Source organism: Gymnogyps californianus, chromosome 7 (genome assembly GCF_018139145.2).
Source record: "Gymnogyps californianus isolate 813 chromosome 7, ASM1813914v2, whole genome shotgun sequence".
NCBI lineage: Eukaryota > Metazoa > Chordata > Aves > Accipitriformes > Cathartidae > Gymnogyps > Gymnogyps californianus.
The window spans coordinates 6377226-6396793 of record NC_059477.1 but is presented as its reverse complement, the minus strand read 5'-3'; the positions used below and the strand labels follow the sequence as shown (position 1 = coordinate 6396793).

At 44.6% G+C, this 19568-nt stretch overlaps 1 protein-coding gene across 3 annotated transcripts in view; it reads left to right on the top strand.

Annotated features, from left to right (window-relative positions):
- The window catches only part of MAP2 (microtubule associated protein 2), a 229209-nt gene that overhangs the window by 116293 nt on the left and 93348 nt on the right, over nucleotides 1-19568 (top strand). For all 3 annotated transcript variants that reach the window (XM_050899942.1, XM_050899941.1, XM_050899938.1), the window contains exon 4: nucleotides 11306-11365. The gene's annotated coding sequence lies outside the window, so the exon portion shown is untranslated. The remainder of the gene's footprint in view (nucleotides 1-11305; nucleotides 11366-19568) is intronic.

Below are 19568 nucleotides of genomic sequence, written 5' to 3'. Positions count from 1 at the left end.
GCCAGTCCACAGTTTCTTTAGAAGCAAAAGAATCAGCAAATTAAAATTAAAAAAAAAAAAAGAGAGAGGAGGAAAAAAAGTTATTGGTCAAGTGAGTAGCAGCAAGACTTGTGTTATTAGCTTTATTTATGGGCACATTGTTTCATTCCAGCCCTGCTGCCTGTGTCCTGAGCAGAAAGAGCCCTGAAAACAAAGTAGGATTTCTCACAGGCAGAGTGGATTAATGACAGCATGCACTTACAAGTGCCCACGAACCCCAGACACAGCTGGGAAGTGCAATGGCTGCTCCCAGCTGTGAGGCTGGCCCTTTGTGCCTGCTTATTATAGAGATGGTAATGTTGATGCTGGTTAGCACTGAGCCTGGCTGGGGACGTGGGTAATTAGCAGGAGGCTGTGTGGGACTGCATCCCCCAGAGCCTGTGGAGGGTAAATATGCTGGGGAGTGGGTGTTCGTGGGCCCCGGAAGAAAGGAGTCGTCAGAGGTTTCTGCTGCGAGTCGGGCTCCAGACTTTTTATGGATTGTATAAATGGAGGGTGACAGACTTGCTGAGTATAATGGTCTAAACTCCATGACTAGAAATTGTTTACACGTCCATTTTGGAGAGAACATTTGAGCCTGGCCTTGACAGCCTCTCAGGAAGCACCCACAGTCTGTTTTGGAGCCTCTACCCCAGCTTGAAATTCTGTTTTATGACAGCCCTCTGCCCAATCCCAACACTGTATTTCCATATTTGTTAGCTGCATACAGTGAGACAGCTGTGCCTGAATTCTTATCAGCTGAATCCACCTGTGCTCTACTGTAAACAGACAAGGGCTTTCATGTAACTGGGAGAGCAGGAGAAGAGGTTTTGCCAATATTTTCTTAATTTCTTTATTAGATACGAAAGTAAGAGCTTTTGTTTTTAGGGAATCCAGGGGCTGAGGCTCTTAGGGACTGGAGAAGTATCGTACTTCAGTCTCTTTGGACAATTTTCCTACTGTAGCACCTCTGAGGACCATGCAACTGTGGCACTTGTGGGTCCCATGTCTCATAAGCATCACTGATCTTTTAATGATTTCTTACCAAATGCCTGATGTTAGGCAAATGTCATTTGAGTTTGCTGCTCTTAAGAGTTTAGCAAGGAGGAGGGAAAAGACAGGTGGACAGTGGAATGAGGGCAAAACAGGAGAAGGGGGGCAAGGCTGGATGTGGGTGTGCTGGTGCCAGCCACCCTGTGTTCTGGGGCTGAATATGCGACTGCTGGTGAGTCCTCTTTCACAGTGGAAACATCTCTTTCTGGCTGGTTCTGGTATCATATCCTCTCTGGCATGTAGCATTGCTCATTTACTTAAGTCATCAGCAGGTTACTAGTTTTTCCACAAAGCAGGAACCAGATGCATGCTAAGAGGAATTTTATGGCAGGTGTGGTTGCTTCAGCAGTCCCGGGCCTGGGAGAGGCAGTCTGCTTTTATGAGCTTTGACATTGGGCAAGCAGAAAATAAAGTGATGCTATATTTCAGATTTGGGGATAGATGTTGTTTGAGTGAGAAAGAGCTGAATTTTTTCCAAGATTGTTACTTCCTAGTGGATTATAGGAAGGCATGCATATATGCAAGTCTTTGTCTCCTTCCACTACAAGTGGCTTCCTGGAGTGTGCAGACCCTAGTGGTTGTGTCCAGCTGTTTGTGCAGTGGTTCTCCCATGCACGGCCATCCTGACTAACAGACAAAACCTGGCAGCACTCACTGTTGTGACTTTATATGTTCCTCACATGATGTCTGCTCCACCCATCTGTCCCTGTCTGGGTGGTCTCCCCCACTGGAGGGGCAGCAAGACAGACCATGTCACGGGCCTCCAGGTGACTCAGGTCACAGCTCAACATGTTAGATTGACCTACTGACGTGGCGAGTGTGAGCTGAGATTCAAGAGGAACAACAAAGTCAAACAGCCAAGGGACATGCAGCTGTTTTCCCCATCACTCTGGCTACCAGGCAGGGCACCTCCTGCAGCAGAGTCAAGCAGTTGGCCTGGGACAACTGTGTCTTAAATATGACTGCTGCCTTGGTTAGACTGTGTCTATTCAGAGCAGGGAGATGGTGGTGATTCTGTCCTCAAGGGCTGCTGTCATCCCCTGTCCTCTCCTAAGCCACCTCTCACTGTGCGTTCTTGCTGCAGGCCCTGGTGACGTCTCGGTCGTGGTCTCTGGTTCCTCTGGTGAGCTCTACCCTGGCACAGAAGGGAGGCCGGCACTCGCTGGGGTTGTTGAAGTCCAGTCTGTGGATGTCTTTTTGTGAAAGCGTGTGGCACCTCAGAGGCTTCCCTAAAACCTCTGAAGCTGAACGAGGGAGTTGTTTGCTGGGCTGTCCCACTTAGCAGGTCCTGAGCTGGTGTGACGTGGCCTAATTAGGCTGATAACAGTGTGTAGACACTGTCCCTAGGGTGCCTGGCTGGGTTGTGCAGGGGGTGATGGCGGGCATTTCTTGGTACTCCGGATGTGCAGACTTTCAGGCAGGCCTGGGGGAAATGGTGAGAGGGGGTCTCTGGAAAATCCCCAGCAAAGCAAGCAAAAAGCTTCCAGTTGTCAACTACCAAAAGACTTTACTTAATTCCCCTTCACCCTGTGACAGGTGACTTGTGCATTCCAGATTGCTAATGGAGATAAGCAGTTTAGAGGTAATTTAAAAGATAAAAGGTTCAAAGCCTCTGGGAGCTTTTGCTCTGCACTTGTATTGTGCATGGGAAGTGCATACATTACTGGAATGTGTGTGAAGTGGGACTGTCAGTACAATCATGAGCAAAGCAATGTGGTTCTTCCAAAATAGCACCAGTAAAACTTCCATAACACACCATGGGATGTGGTCAGTACTGCCACACCACTGCTTAGCTGGAATGCTCTAAACTGGGGAGAAGGAAGAAGCAGAAATCCAAAGTATGGTATGAAAATTTCTGCAAAAAAAGGCTGGGAATGCCTGCTAACCTGTACTGCATCCCCTGTCATGTTTGCTCCCAGGTGGAGGTCTTCAGGCAGTGTTTTTTATGCCATTTGTATTTATCTTGGGCATCTCTGGTGGCACGTATGCCATAACGTTGGAGCCGTGCCTTTGAGGATGTGTTCTAGCCAATGTCTTCTGTGTCCCTTCCTTATTTAATGTGGTGCTTTGGGCCTTATTATCTCAAATATGTCCATCTCAGTGTAAAACTGCAGCTTAAACTCAGTTACCATGGGTACCGCACAATTTGCACAGCCTGCTCTCCACTCCTCAAAGTTAACTTTGGGCCATTTAAAATTAGAGATAACATAGAGCCAGCTGATTACAGAAACCTGTGGACTAGCCGTAGGGTAACATGGCTTCCCCATACAGCCCCAGAGCAGCCCTGAATCCTGAACCATTGCCCTTCTCGTGGCATCATGTAGTTTGTGTTAACAGGGTGTCCTGGTTTTGGCTGGGATAGAGTTAATTTTCTTCTTAGTAGCTAGTATAGTGCTGTGTTTAGTGTGAGAATAATGTTGATAACATGCTCATGTTTTAGTTGTTGCTAAGGGGTGCTTATCCTAAGTTGAGAACTTTTCAGTTTCCCATGCTCTGCCAGCAAGCAGGTGCACAAGAAGCTGGGAGGGAGCACAGCCAGGGCAGCTGACTGAACTAGCCAAAGGGATATTCCGTACCATAGAGCATCATGCCCAGTATATAAACGGGGGGAGTTGTCTGGGAGGGGCGGATCGCTGCTTGGGCATCAGTCAGTGGGTGGTGAGCAATTGCATTGTGCATCACTTGTCTCTTCTTGGGCATTATTTCTTTTTTGTTATATTCCTTTTCATTACAATTATTATTCTTAGTAGTGTATTTTATTTTATTTTAGTTATTAAACTGTTCTTATCTCAACCCACAAGTTTTACTTTTTTTTTTTTCCCCAATCCTCCTTGCCATCCCACTGGCGGGGGAGGGATGAGCGGCTGTGTGGTGCTTAGTTGCTGGCTGGGGTAAAACAACAACACAGGCACGCTGGGAAAAGGCTGCACGTGGTTACTACAGGATTACAGAGTTACACACCGTGTTACATCAGGGGCAATGCTGGGATTAGAGGCAGGAGCTGAGAGACCGTGGTTTTCTCCCTGTTTCGGGCAGTAACCCGCTCTGTTACCCACAGGAAGTCTCTCAGTCTACAAACCTGTAAAATGGGATTTTATTACTTTTTCATCAGAATCATCTTCTGAAGTTTAATTGACACCCTTAAATTGTATATCACACCGACAAGAAAAGTAAACCCAACCCAAGCCAAAAAAAGTGACATATTTATATTGTGTCTTACTTTGCATTTCCATCACAGCTCTGAAATACCAAGTTGACTCTTGGGTATAGAATACACTGAGGAAGTTTTCTGTCTGCCTAGTATATCACAGGAAAATCTGCAGGATGAACAGAACTGGTGTGTTAGAAAAGGATCCTCAAGCAAGAGGATGGAGCCAAGCCAATGCAGCAGCTCATGCTTTCTAACTGCCTCTCTTATGTCCTTCTTCATTTCTCAGCTGCAGAAAGCCCCCTTCCCTTAAGACCCCCAGTAATGGTGAAAGGCTCCTGTGCTGTCCTTTGGAAGGCGGTTGTTGCAGCTGCCTTGTCTGTTCAGCTCCACCCTGTGCATGGGCTGTATCTGTATTACAGTCCTGGATGCCGTAGGGAAAGGAAATGCACCTTTAACTTTGGACAAAAGAGCCTGGAAACCAGAGCAGCATAGAGCTTAGCATGGAGTAATGTACTGCTGCTTTCCCTCTGGGGTGAATCTTCTACTGCTCCGATAGGACAAGACTCAACACTGGCAACTGAGAAAATCCCCTCATTGCTGCTGGGTTGAAGCGTGTCCCTGGAGTAGCAGTGTAGGCAGCATGGACCTGCGGCTGGTCCGTGGTGTGTGCTCACACCAGGCTCGTCCAGATGCGCAGGGTTCTGCCTGCTCCGGGTGCTCTGGGCGCTCTGGGCAGTGCATCTTCAGCTTCCCTAAATCCATGCTTAGCAAAGCTCGAAGTGGCTCTGCTCAGCCGTCAGTCTCATTGCGACGCTTTGTCCTGATGCTTTGTCTCGACACTTTGTCCCAGCTCCTCAGGCCCTCTTCTTCCCTCCTCTCCTCCCTCCCCTTTTCCTCCCTCCAAATTACCATGATGTCTGAGGGAAAGACTCCTATACTGTTGGTTTGCAACAGCTTGGCCGTCAAGGCTTTTGTAAGGAGATGAAAGGCAATGGCTGATTTTCTCTGTTGATGGTGTCTGTCACTCATGACTGAAACAGAAAGCCCTCTGCGATCTTGGCACATCCTGGCTTTATTCACTGTAAGAGCTCTGCTTGGGAACAGTCTCATTGGTTTTGCATCCATGATCTTACTGAAGGCTATGGCTTGTTTTAGAAAGTGCTGTTAGTCCAAAGACAAATTAAATGCAGCGTTTAATAAGATGCATGTAGTACGGTACCCTTATTCTGAAGTAGGTTTTTTTTTTGCTGTTCATTTAAAAAGAAAAAAAAAGGGAAGAAATCACAATCACTTCCTACAAACTTATTGGTAGTGTTTGGCAAGGTCTTGGCCCCAAGAGGTAATGTCCCAAATGGAAAAGTCTCCAGCTTCCGATGGGAGCTCTGTGCGTGTGGTGCTAGACCGAAGTGTGGAAACATGTCTTCTGGTGGGCGATATTGAAGTGAGGACAGTGTGTCCCTAATAGGTGGAAGATTTCTCAGTCCCACATCTTAAATAAATACTTTCTCTTGGCTACCAGCCTGCAGGGTTGCTGTTTCACTAAATGACTGTAGCAGACAGTCCTTGTCCGGAAAGGAGTCTCTAGTGAGCTTTTTCCTCTCCAGCATGTGCAGATAAAGCTTGTGTCCATACAGCACTTTAATGGGTGTCTGAAATAGCTGAGGCTTCTTAAAGCAAATGGCAAAAACTGTGGTACATTGCTATGCCAGCATCTCTCAGTTAGCAGTGAGAGTCTTATAATGGCCCTTCTCTTGGAGGCCAGATTCTTCCACGGAGGAAGCCAGCCAGAGCTGCAGCCGAAGGGGGTGTCTGGAGGAACTCAAAGTGACCTGAACTCTTTCTGCTTTGCTGACGAACTGAGAAAAAAATAGGCCAGCAATTCATTTTACAAGTCTCGTAAGCTATCGTAAGAATTTATAGGAACTCATTATACAATAAATTATAGATATAAAATAGCAGGTGGCACATCTTTCATGCATTAAAATTCATCTTGACAAGACCAGGAAAACAGCCCCCAGACCTATCTTCACTGAGCAACTGCAAAGGAAGTAAGTTGTGGTTAAGAGAAATGGAGTGTTAATGACAGGTCTATGCTAGTAAACGTGGCAAAATGCGTCAAATGCCTCAGCAGTAATTGTCATCAGAACAATTTCTTTCCCTGCTAGTTACAAAATCAGATACACTATTAGAGACACCATTTGTAAAACCCAGACACTATGTATTTTCATCAAATGTAGCAATTGTCTTCGTCTCTGAGGTTCCTTAAACAAACCCCCTTGGGGTCCTAGCTTGGGCTGCTGTATGCAAGCTGTGAAAATATTGATGTACTCATTTTATCCTTTGCTTTCCTTGTCCTTCTGTATTTCCTTTCCTTATTCCTTACTTACTGGCAGCCACTAATGTAGCCAAGTTACTTCCGTGCCAAGAGTATGAGGAAACTGTTTCCTCCCAAGCCAGCTATGCTGACACTGCTAACCTTGATTTCCATAAATGATTGAACAGTGTCTCCTGTCTGCAGTGTATTTCAGGCTCCAGTTACCCAAGATTCTTGGATGCTGAGAGAGCTTTTCATCTTCCCCATCTCCTCCTCACAGTCATAGCCAAGCCTGACTCTGTCTCCTCTACCTTCACAGCCATGAGCTACTCAGACTAGCAGTAGCAGCCCCAAGATGCTTTTCCCATTAATAGACTTTTCTCAACTTGTAGGGTTTTCAAAATTTCTTTTAACCTACTGAAAAATTTGATGTGGATATTGTAGTGAAAAGGAGATTTCTGTAATCACCAGACAAGCAGTGGGAATTAAAAAGTGTTGAGAGTAATCCAGTCATTTTAACACAGAAGTAATTTAATAGCTTTTAGAATAAATAAATTTGTGATGGCAAGATCAGCATTGCTTGTTTTTGCAGCATTAAAACTTTTTCTAGATCAGCTGGGTTGAAAGGGAACATTTCCTAACAGTACTGCTATCCCAGCTTTCAGAGGTAGACATGTTCCAGGAGTGAGAGGAGTAATGAATTATGTGCTGCTTAAAGCCCATACAAACTGATGGTGAAAATTTTGGTATGGGTTTTTCTTAGTCAGGGTGGCACTGGACTCTTGATTCTCAAGTTGAGGTGACATCCTACTGCAGTCCTCTCTGAATTTCTGGGCCACTTCTGCAGCCAGGGTAAGCTGCTGACTTCTGCTGATGGTCAGCAATTTACACCAGCATAACCTGGCCTTTGGATTGCCTCCTTTAGCTGCAGTGCTTTAAAGAGATTCACTATCCACATCAACACCAGCTGCAATTCAGATATATTTGACCTTCATTCCCTAGCACTTTGGAAACTGAATAATAAATGTGTAGTGATTTCTGCCCTCCAGATATCAGATTATTTTTCTTTGCATCCCTTTGAAAAAATGTTTGTTATCTTATTTTAAGCCTATACTGCCGAGGGGAAAGCATGGGGGGATGGAAAGTAGGAAGAAGGAGGAGAGTGTACTCTAAAAGGAGAAAGCTATGTGGAAAGCTTTGGTGCTAATGGATCGGATCCATTTGCAGCCTTAGTGTTTGCAGACTAACGTGTACAATGCATTGTTGGGCAAAACACTAAATGCTTAAAAGTAATTTGTGGCAATTTAGGTTTTTATCATTGCTTGCACACTGCTCTGGGGGAATATGTAGCAAAAGGCAAGCTCCCAGACTGAAGAGTTTATAGTCTTAAATGTGCAATTCTGCAGGCAGCTCGGTAAAGCTAATAGATCTCTGCAAGGCAGAGTCAGGGCATTGGGTGGATGGGCTGACCCCTCAGGATAACAGCACAGCTCCTTTCTGAGGGGAAGGAGTGGAACAGTTTAGGAAAAGTATGCACTTAGTCCTTATAATTTTCATCACAGATAACTGTGCAGAACAAGTGTGTTGTTGGATAGGTCATACAGGAGTCTTTGAAAAAGCCCCCCAAAATGAAAGAAAGGGAAACAGCTCCTGTAAAAGACGGATTTTTTTTTTTTTTTTTAAATTGAATAAAATGTATAAATCTATCAAACCAGTTGGTTTTGAAAGTTTAATAAGAGGAGAAGCAGGAGTAGGTGCACATTAGTGAAGAATAGTTACAAATACCTTATGCATAAAAGAGAGCCTTAGTCCTCTGATGTGCGCATGCATGTATATGCACATTGGGTTTTTTCTGTGAATTTTTATAGGTAGAGGTCAAAGTGTTTAACAAAAAGAAGGAAATGCAATCCCTAATATATACAACAGGGGAAGCAGGATGCAGTCGGTGACATGCTTTACCCACAGGCGAATGGCAGAGCCAGAATAAACAGGTATCCTTATCCATCTTATGCTAGGTCGCAGTGCATCCAGCCTAGAGTTGTCTAGACCTGCGTTAGTCTGCATCAACAGAAAATCTGTACAATTTACTTAAGTGAAAATAAATGTATGCTAAATGCACTTACCAGTCTGTATTTGTGAAAAAGACTTCAGCAAGCTTTCTTCATTGTGATAAGCTTGCATGATCTGATAAAGGTTTCCATATCCAAGATGGAAGGGTCTCCTAATGGCAGCTTCCCATGAGGAGTGAAAAATAGCTCATCTGTTTTGTGCCCTGTCCCTTGGGAAAGGTGACGCTTAGAGCAGCCAAGGCGCCATCCCCCTGCTGTCCTGGCTCCAGAGCATTGACACGCTAGCATGTCCCTTCATCAAAGCATGAAACTTTTCTAAAGACTGTGCCAATTTCAATGAATTCCTTATTGGGACAGGTTCTTCAGTAATTTCTGTCTGAAGCAAGAGAGTTAGGGAGAAAGAAAAACAAAAAGAAACAAAAAGAAGACAAAAAGAAATCCTTCCTAACGCATTCTGCACTGTGATGATTAGAAGACGCTCATAGGAAGTGGAAAACCCCATTCATGTATGTGGTGCCAGATTCTGACCAGGCACTTAAGTGTTAACTTCTTGCTTTCTAGATAACTGCCCCAAATGTGGAGCTGTTGGCTCCTCTGTGTGGGTAGGTGTCTCTTCTGTTTTCTAGGGGAAGAATCTTTGAAACATCTCATTTTCTTCCTGGTCAGCAAGAGGTGGAAATGCTGATTACAGCCTGTCTCCAGCAAATTCCTAGGGCAGCAAAACTGCTTCCAGCTTCTGGCATCTGTATTTTGATTGTCCGGTATTTTTTGTATTCTGCTGCTGGCTAAAATCACATTTATTGCAGTAGACCTTTAGCAGAGAGGTGATTGAGGTTTCAGTTCAGACTATTAGAGTGCATGTTCAATGGTGGTAAAGTACGCAATGTGAAAGTACAAAGCAAAAAATTTTTTTTGTACAAAGGCCATCTGATCATCTGGCATACGTGTTGCAGGTGTGTCCATCCTTCTGTTAATGTCCCTGTTGAATGCCTCTGTCTTCTGCATTTACCTCTCCCAAGAGGCGTGCATGCACCTCCTCTGGTTCTGACTACGTGGCATTATTTTGCATCGGTGACACATCAGAGGGCTGTTGGGACGCTGAGTGCTGAACACCCAGCTGTCGAGAACATCGATCTTTCTGCTGAGCCAGAGCAAATTTAATTAGCTTATTTTAACATTCCTCTTCATCCTGCGGGTGGGTAGAATTGATGCTGGCTGGAGCCTCATTTCCACATAGCTCATTTAGTGTAACTAATTATTGCATGTAAGTGAATGGTACACTCTGCTGACAGCCTCTGCAGTAAGGTGGAGCAGTCACTTTCCATTTATTTGCTGTCAGAACCATCTGAAACCTTCCCCGTTCAAGGCAGCAAAATCTTTCAGTTCTTGCTGGATGTTAACTGGGCAAACTGGTGGAAAGCTGTAGTTAGCACAGCCCCATGCCAGTGACATGGTGCAGGCAGGAGACTAACTCAGTGTCGAAGAATGAAAGTCCAGGCTTGGAAATAGGAAAAGCCTGAACTGCTCTGCAGCTTAAGGTTAGTCCCCTTTGTGTGTATGCATTATGATTCTCTCTAATTGCATACTTGCATCCTATTTTTTATCATTACCTTAATACTATTCTTCTTTGTAACTTGGTTTTAGTCATATATTTCTCACTAATCTAGTTCCTGGAAATGCCTGGCCCGTTCTTGCCGAAGCTTTAAAACAAACAACTCCCAAAGAAAAGCGTTAGCTTGAGTCAGATATCATATATGGAGAATTAATTTCTGAACAATCAAAATCAGCGAAGTTACAAGCATCTGAGAGGTGAGAAACTGTGCAGCCTTAAATGCAAGTGATAGTACTAGCTATCCCCGTAATACTTGGGGGATACTCAAAGACCCATGTGACAAGGAGGCCCCTTTCTCCCTGATTGCAGCCACTTCAGTGTCTGCCTGCTACTTGCATCTGTAATGTTTTCCCCGGTGGGCTCTAATCAAAGACTTAAAATAAGGAGAGAGTGTGTGTAGCAGGATGTGTAGAAGAGGTTATTTCAACAGACTAACTACATTTGGTGTCCAAGCATTTCTTACTGAGTAAAGAGGGTCACAAAAGGGGTAGTAATGTCTGTGGTAACCTTTGCTATTTAACCCAGATAAACTGGAGAAAACTTAAGACCCTCTGCTATAGAAGTGAGGCAAGAAAAACAGTTTTAAGAAGAAATTGGAGTAGTTCCCTGCCTTGGTATCTTCAGCTGCTCTGAAGTGTCATACTGGGAAGTCAGTGGGGGGCTCTTCCTCTTCTTTCATTACTTTCTGGGCATCTTTGCAACCACTTTCCTTGTTCCTGCTTGAGATCCTCCTGCATCAGAGACTGTGCATATAGCAGCCCTGCCAGGTCTCCCAGTGGAGGGAGTCTGGCTGGGAGCGTGCTATGCTCCATTTGCCTTCCCTGATGGGTGGCTTTTTGGAGCCATTGCCAGCTTTTCTTAGAGCAGGCCTAGGGATTAAGCAGCTCCTTGGTGGTCCCAAAGCACGCTGGACATAACAGGGGATCTGAATTAATGTCTCAAGTGAGCCTTGGGAAATAAAGCTGAGAGAAAAAGGCTCGAACATGAGTGTACACATGCAGCATCTTACAGTCTTTATAGTGTTGAGTTTATGCTAAATTCACTGAATAGAGACTAAATAGAGTGTGTGTTTCTCTATTTCTTTATAGGAACAGAAAGTTTCCCTTGTTTAACAACCAGACGCAGCATCCTATCATCTGCTTAAACAGGTATGACCTTTTTACGTGTTAGCATAGTTTCACAAGGAGGCTGCTTCAACAGACCTAGGAGGCTTGAGAAAAGAGCAAAAAGAAAACTCCTCTAGCTCCTGGAACACTTTATTTTTCTGGGGTTAGTTCCTGCTTTTGTAATCCTCCTTCTTTTCTATTTTAAAAGACTCCTGTGTCTGATGGGAGCCACCATACCCATTGTCACAGCAGCTGTCGTCTTGCTTTTGGCTTAGCAAGAACCTGCTTACAGCTCTGGGTGGAAAGGGCCTAAGATGGTGTTGATACAAAGGCAGAGCATCTGAGAGAGGTGACGGTGTTGCTGCACGCTGCTCTGGTTTGTCATGTCCTGCCACTGCAGTGAGTCGTACCACAGAAAAGATGAGAACGGTTTGGCAGAGTAAGGGCAAGCATAATGCTGCCTCATCTCCAGAATCAAGAATGATTGGGTTAGATCAAAGAAATGCACTTTGTCTCCTCTTTGGGAAAGAGAAAACTTTCAGGAGATCCCTGTGTCAGAAGACTAAGAACAAGTGTTAGAGAAAACCTGTGCTGCCTCTGTCACGTGGATGAGGAGATACTTGTTTTGCCAGTGTTTCTGTATGCACATGTATTCATTTCAGTTTGATTTACAAGCAAACATAGTTTCTGTTCTCACAAGCATGAGTTTGAAATGCTAAAGACAGAATATTGAACTTCAGCAAGTGGGAATGGAGCTTGATTGAAAGACTACATATAAAGCGTAAGGAAGAAATGCAGGAGGGCAGAGTGAGTGGGGTGGCAAAGTGCCCAAGTTTCTGCTGTTGTAACTTCGCTTGGGCAGGGCAGCGTGAAATACTGCCGTTCTTTTGGGCAGTGTTTGTGTTGTGTTTGCTCTGGCCTTACAACACAAGCAAAACAAGAGGGTTTCAGTGAGCTCAGGAGATGCCTGTAGAAGCTCATGGAGAGTGAGATGTAAGGCATAATGGGATGGTGGTCCCCTTCCCAGGACCTCCTCTCAGCTCAGCAAGCTAGAGGAGGTTCAGACTCTGCATCCTTTGAGGAGTAGCATGAACACACACACGCAAAAAAGTTTTATTCAGCTGGTAAAAATTACCTCCTCTGTGTTGTCATTAATAAAAAGGTGCTGGATTATGCCAGTTTAGGACACGTTCCTTCTGTGAGATTATACTTAAGCAGTGAGCAAAATCAATCTCCCCTGTTCTCCTCAAGTAGTCTGTGCCATGCTTCTGAGGCTGCCAGGATACTTAATGATGAAAAAATGGAAAGACCAAGCACAGCTTTAAAGGAAGGCAAGCTGCTACTACAGAACGGAAAAAAAGTAATAGTGTATGATCTAGGATCTGTGTGTATGTGCATGTATGCACTTGTATTGTGTAAGCATATGTATTGGGTACAAGGCTGGTTTTGGACTTCTTGAGCTTTTATAAGCCCATAAATCTATTTGCTGACCAGCCCCTAGTTTACTGCTGCATGCAGTCTCTTGTGGCTCTGTGAATTCGAAGGAAATGGAAATCAAGAATCAAATTTGGCCCTCTAGGTTTTTAGGCTGTATAAAGCACACACCCAAGTACCAGGCGGTTCACTTTTCATCTGTGAACTTTTCTCTCTTGCAAGCCATGGCAGCACAGACCTGCCATGGGCTGTGGGAGTCAAGATAAAGGCTGTGTGTGCCAGCCTCTCCTGTCCCCGAGGGACGTTCTGCTGGTGTGCCTGAGGTTTAGGGTGTCTTTTGTTGTTGCACTAAATTTCAGTGCTGTTCCTCCTCTTGGAAAGCATGGCACAAGCAGCCCAGCAGTTTGAGAAGGAGCATTCGCCTTCTGGATGGTGAACTGCGGGAGGGCAGGAGCTGCCCCAGCCCCGGCATTTGCTCATGTCAGGCTCCCTGGGGGCAGCCAGCACGTACAGCAACCCAGTGTGCTTGCAGGCTGGCTCCCTGCCAGCGTCTGCCAGGGCGGAGGGCAGCATAAGGCTGCTTACAGTGATCCTGCACGCTTCAGGAATTTTCCCATGGCCCCAGAATACCCTTGCAGCAGCGTGCAAGTACTAAATGAAGGATTAAATTAGCCTCTAAGACTTAAAGTAACAGGCAGTTTTATTGCATACACCATTTCCCCATTGATAATATTCCAGTGGGGATAAAGTAAATTCTCAGATGTCTACTGTGCAAAGCTTAAATTGTCTCTGCAGGTCCCATCTTTAACTGACAGGCCTAAATTATTGCTCTTGAAATAAAGAGTATATCTGTGGAGTGCAGCATAGCCTCTTGGTGCTGCTGGGATGCCACAGACAGTTTAAGAAGTGGGCAAGTCTGAAATGAAAAGAGAGGGAAACAATTGTACGTCAGAACTAGCATTTTCTACACAGGGTCACTGCATCAGTGGTTAGGAGATAAAAACAGAGTATAATAAATAAAATTAAAGATAAAGATAAAAACAGAGTATAATATCTTGTGAGCATTGCTGTCTCTCCTGTGTCCCTTTGTCTCTGTAGTGACTAGAAGTAATGGTGAAAACTAGCAGTGGAAATAATGTGCTGCAGGTGGGTGACAGGAAAGTTGTGATAAAGGAGGTGGGGGCTCGGGAAAAGGAGGCTGTCGCGTTGCCTCCTGTGTAAGAGCATTCCCCAAGGCTGGGCTCTTGGATGAAGAGGAAGAGTAACAGAACCAGCAAGGTGGCACAGAGGGCTACAGGGATGGGTGATAAAGCTCACATCCCTCTGAGCTGGCATGTCGGTACAGCCTATTTGCAGCATTCGGAGCTGAGGGCTCAGCTTTGGAAGCATTACAGCATTCTCTGATAGTGTGGTTTTGCTTCTGATGCTTCTGGGGCTGCTGCAGTGACTCTTCACTCTGGTCACTGGGCCCTGTGATTCCCTGTGTGCTGTGAACAAACTCAGCGGCTCCTGACATGAGCTTTTCGCTGTGCTGTCTCTGCCTGTGAGCTAGTTCTGTGAAGGCACTCCACAACAGGAAGGTACCAAGACAAGTTGCTTACCTGGACTCTGCCTAGGCCTGGTGTGGGGCTGTTCCTGAGCAGGAGGGGGAACTCTAACACCCTCCAAAGGCTCTGTCACATTGAGATTCCTAATCATTTTGAGTAGCCTTTTAAGTATAAGCATTACTTGCACTTCTTTTTCTGCTGTGAATCTACTGATGCTCAGAAGGAGAGGCATGTAGATGAGGACGGTGCTTGGCAGCAGCCATCCTGAGCAGAGGCTTGAGGACAGCATGGGGCCAAGGTGAACCTGTGGTGTACTCAGGGAGAACGTTTGTGTATTGATATTTTGTTCGATTAGGTTGGAACCTCTTCAGATACAAGCACATCTTAGATGAATTCTGTAGAGAGCTAAGTGCACTTTAAATGACTGCACTTTAAATACACCATAGCTTGTATTTCAGGCTTAGAAATTTCTTTCACTGTGGTTGGAAGTTAACATTGTACAGAAAGATGTCGGTGAGCAATGATTAGAACAGTACTTAGGAAAAGGGATGCGAATTGATACCTGCTAGAAGCATTTCTTGTAGTACCTACAGCTGAAATGTTGTCTTGATTTCTGGAAAGTCAAAAACTCTAGAGAGGTTGTTCTCCTTTTTCATTTTGCTTTGTTTTTTTTCTCAATGATCTTTGTAGCACTAGGGAAAGATTATAACTGGGCAGAGTGCAAGATAGAGCTTAGTGGTGTTATTGGCATTGTCTTCTCTTTTCCCATACAGCTGGCTTGAGTGTCTCCTGTGTGGCATTGGGAGGGTTGCAAGGAGGCATCCCCACCTGGGTGTTTCTGACACAGGGCTGAAGGAGGCTCTTGGCATGCCTGCTGTCACAGCCAGTGTGGCATCCAATCCTCCTTCATCAGCCTCCCTCTTAATAATAGTCTCCTGCCAACCGGTAGGCTGTTCTGCAATCTCACTTGCAAGAAACCTTTAGCTTCCAGCTAAAACTTATCAATGGCCGCAGGGTTCCTGTACCAAACTAGCCTTTGGTTTTTCCTCCTTTGTGTTTATCCCTTATCATCAATCTACCTCTTTCCTCCTTTGAAAGGAGGGCTGTCATCAATTTTATAATCAACCTGTCTCTTTCCTCTTTTCTTGTGATTATCTTAATAGCCGTTATCTGCACCTTCTTTCGTTTGAAAACACCTGTTTTGAACATAAGCCGCAAAGGCAGAACACTGTGTTACTTGTATTTATCAACTGTCAAAGGTAGCATTTGCTACATTTTGAAAGGATTCAGGCGTGGTTATTAAGCAATGCAAAGGAAGGAGAGTGTCCCCTGTCGCTAGCAAATCATGATGATGGTGGTGTTAGTAATAATCCTACCTAGCAGGCTGAGTCACTAGTAGATGCTTAAAACCTGTTTACAGCCAAGAAGCAAGATTGTTCAGGCAGGAATTGACAGGCAGAGGTTATATGACTTGCTGCAGCTTTTTAGTAAGCATCTGCGCAACTCCTTGGATGCAAGAGGTGGGCCAGAGAGACCAGGAGGCGAGAGGAAGAGGGAAATGTCGTCTTTCCTTTCCCCTGCATAGTGATGAGCAAAGGAGCTTAATTTTGAGGAACAGATTGGTAAGTAAGGGAAACTGGACCATTCTGTGTGTTGCAGCTTGTGCTCGATGCTTTTGTCAGGATCAGCAGCCAACCCCAATACTGAGCTTTTCCATTCCTGTGCAGTACTTAAGTGACTTTATAGAGGGGCAAAATTAAGCATGGTGAAGGTGAGCTGATGAGCTGATTTTTGGTTTTGTGAAGACTTACTGCTTAGTCAGCAACTAAGCACCACGCAGCCGCTTCCCCCTCCCCCCTCCCAGTGGGGTGGGGAAGAGGAAGAAAAAAAGTAAAACTCATGGGTTGAGATAAGAACAGTTTAATAACTAAAGTAAAATAAAATACACTACTAACTAAGAATAATAATATAATAATAATAATTGTAATGAAAAGGAATATAACAAAAAAAAAAAACCCCACCCAAGAAAAGACAGGTGATGCACAATGCAGTTGCTCACCACCCGCTGACCGATGCCCCAGCAGCGATCCACCCCTCCCGGCTGACTCCCCCCTGTTTATATACTGGGCATGACATTCCATGGTACAGAATATCCCTTTGGCTAGTTCAGGTCAGCTGCCCCGGCTCTGCTCCCTCCCAGCTTCTTGCCCACCTGCTTGCTGGCAGAGCATGGGAAACTGAACAATCCTTAAGATAAGCGCTACTTAGCAACAACTAAAGCATCAGCGTGTTATCAACAGTATTCTCACACAAAATCCAAAACACAGCAGTATACCAGCTACTAAGAAGAAAATTAACTCTATCCTGGCCGAAACCAGGACACATCTCCAACAGTAAAGTCAACATGATACTTCCTGTAGCTCAAGAACCAGTCCAGTGTGCTAATGTTGAATTCTCACAACTGTAAGTTTTGTCCCCTGACTCACGTGGAGGGAAAGAAAACAACACCATGGAGTAGAAGCCTAGCTCTCCTAAAGGCAGTTGAATTTTTGCCATGGACATCCTTTTGAAAACATACCATCTTGCTAAGGATTATAGCTTTATGGCTATATGAAAAAGGAATTGCCCACGTTTCTAAAAATTATAGTTTCAGTTTTGAAAGGTATACGGTCCTTGCCATGTGGTGTGTGTACCAGCCCTTCATTCCCAGGAGCTGGAGAGCAACTCCGTGTCAGTCAGATTATGCCATCCATCAGGGTGTGACTGGGCTGGTGACCTGCTCAAAAGGGCCTTGTATCACTTGCCTCCTCTAGTGGTCTGACCTACCAGATGTCCCCTGTTTATCTTCACAGCAAACCCTGCTGCTGTCTAAAACCACCTTTGTCCATAGCATCCTACTGCTGAGTTCTCCTGAACTTTCCTGTGAAGCATCTGGTTCTGGCTGGTGTCAGGGCCGGGATACAGTGCACAGGGACTCTCGCCTGTCAGCGCTGAGGAGGGGCTAGAAGTCAGTGCTGCCTGTGAAGTGCTGGTGGAAAAAATTACCCCATTCTCACTTGATAACTGTAAATGGCTTTGTAGTGCGAATCACAGAATGCCTAAGCATTACAACTCCATTACATTCAGTGCTGGGAAACCTGACACTCAGAGTTAAGCCTGAGTTACAGGTATTTAAGCAGTGGTGTTAGTAAACACGCTTTTGAAAGAGATAGTGGAAGTAATGGGAGTGCTGTGAGCATTCTCCATGAGAGGAGTTTGAGGGGGGCACAGATTCGTTTGTATTGAGGAGCGAAGCTTATGAGAATAACAGATGTTTGAATCATGATGTTCTTTCCAGCATAGTTGATGAAAGAAAACTCTTCATAATCGTGACCAAAAAATACTCTAGTTGTCATCCTTAAGATGAGTAATTTTTTCCCCTCATTTTTAATCCCTCCGAGACTTCGGTTGCTTCTGAAGCAGGAAGTTATAATTCAGTCCAGTCTCTGGCCATGACACGTTGGGCAGCTGGAATAATTATGCAGGGAGAGAGGTATAATATGCTGTGCGATTCATGTACGAGTGAGGTCTTCACGTGAAAAGGGAGATCCTGACATTACAGACACAGCTTGTTCTCGTCATTGTTTTCCAAATCATCCTTGAATTCTAAATCAGAAGGCTTCAGGACATTTTTGTAATAAAATTGTAAGGTTGCCTGTTGTTCTGCCTTTTGCCACGTCTGTGTGGGATATCTGGGGTACATATTGCAAGGCACTTTGATCAGTAGTCCTTTCTCAACAATTAATTCATAATGTTACCCGTACCTACGTCTGTAAGATTTTTCTGCAGCATACTCTTAATAATAACTCCCTGGTATCCTTATTTTATTTATGACTTCTTTTGTGGGGGGGGGGGGGGAAATTTGCTTGCTTATACAATTACTCTTGCATCAGGTTTGCTGCTAAAAATTGTAAGAACACAGAAGAATTGTATTTCCTTTTATGAGTGTAATGGAAACAGAATTAGACACAACAGGATCAAGTCTAGGGTTAGTGGTGGCATGCCTGGGAACTAGATAGTGTGTACAACAGCTTTTGCTGTGATTCTTGTTAATGCTCCATGATTCATTGCTGTAGCTACCATAATATTAGTAACTAGGTGTCCAAGTCTGGATTAGATCATTGTTATGTTAGATGCTATGTGCTCAAGCAGCAGAGTTGTTCCAGACCCCAAAGAGCTTACAGTCAAATCTACGAAGAGGCGTGGAGGTGTAAGCAGCCAGACAGCATGCTGGTGAGACCATGTTTGTCAGTGTAATTAGTAGCTTAGAGGCTCCATAGTTCATGCTGGGAAATTGTAGATGGAAAACCATACTCACGTAATGCAGTTCACCTGGGACGTATCAGCATGAAAGCACATACATTATGCAGCTAACAAGGGATCTAATCCTATTTTACTTGGGTTTTTTGACTTAAAATCCAGTGTATTACGAGTTGTAAAATACACGAGGCCAGCTTCATCTCTCGTTTGTCTCCACTGTTTTAGCATGTTTTCCATGGGGAATATTTTTCTCTCTAATACAGCACAAGTCCAGTTACTAATGCAGCTCTGTGTTTCTGTGTATTGGCCAGTGTAGCAAGTAACAGAAATGGACAAAATAGCTCCATTAAAAACTAATCTAAACGTTGGCCTTAAAATGGAATTAGATCCCCCCGCCCCTTCCCCCCCTCCCCCCGGTTCTGAATGTTTAGATAACTGGCTTCAGCTAGCAATAAAAACACCAAATTAAGATGAGAAAAGCTATTCTTTTCTGGCCTGAGTGAGGAGGATCTGGTAAAGTCATGGAAGTGCCTTCTCTCACAATCTGAAATGTACCTATACCTTTCAGAGCAGATCTGTACTTTGAAATGCCTGAAGTCAGGTCTTCCTCTTGGTTTGAGTTCAGCTCACTGCTGGAAATGATGCTGCCAGTTAAACTATTTTGTAAATTAAAATAATTGGTATTATTTGTCAGTGTGGGGTGGTATCCAGTGTCAGCTTGCTACTCACAGCTTGTGATCTTTTTCACCACACTACCTACAGTCTAGCCCTAAACTCTCCATCCCCTGTATTCCCTTCCTGTGGTACCAGGTACCACTAGTTTTCTCATCCCCTTGGTTCCCTGTGAAAGATTCATGCTCTCTCCTGTGATCCTTCAGACCCACAGCACTTGGTTCTTCCCTGCATCCCCAGCTCTCTTCCCTCGTGTTTTTTCTGATTCTTCACCAAATTAGCTCCATTTACTC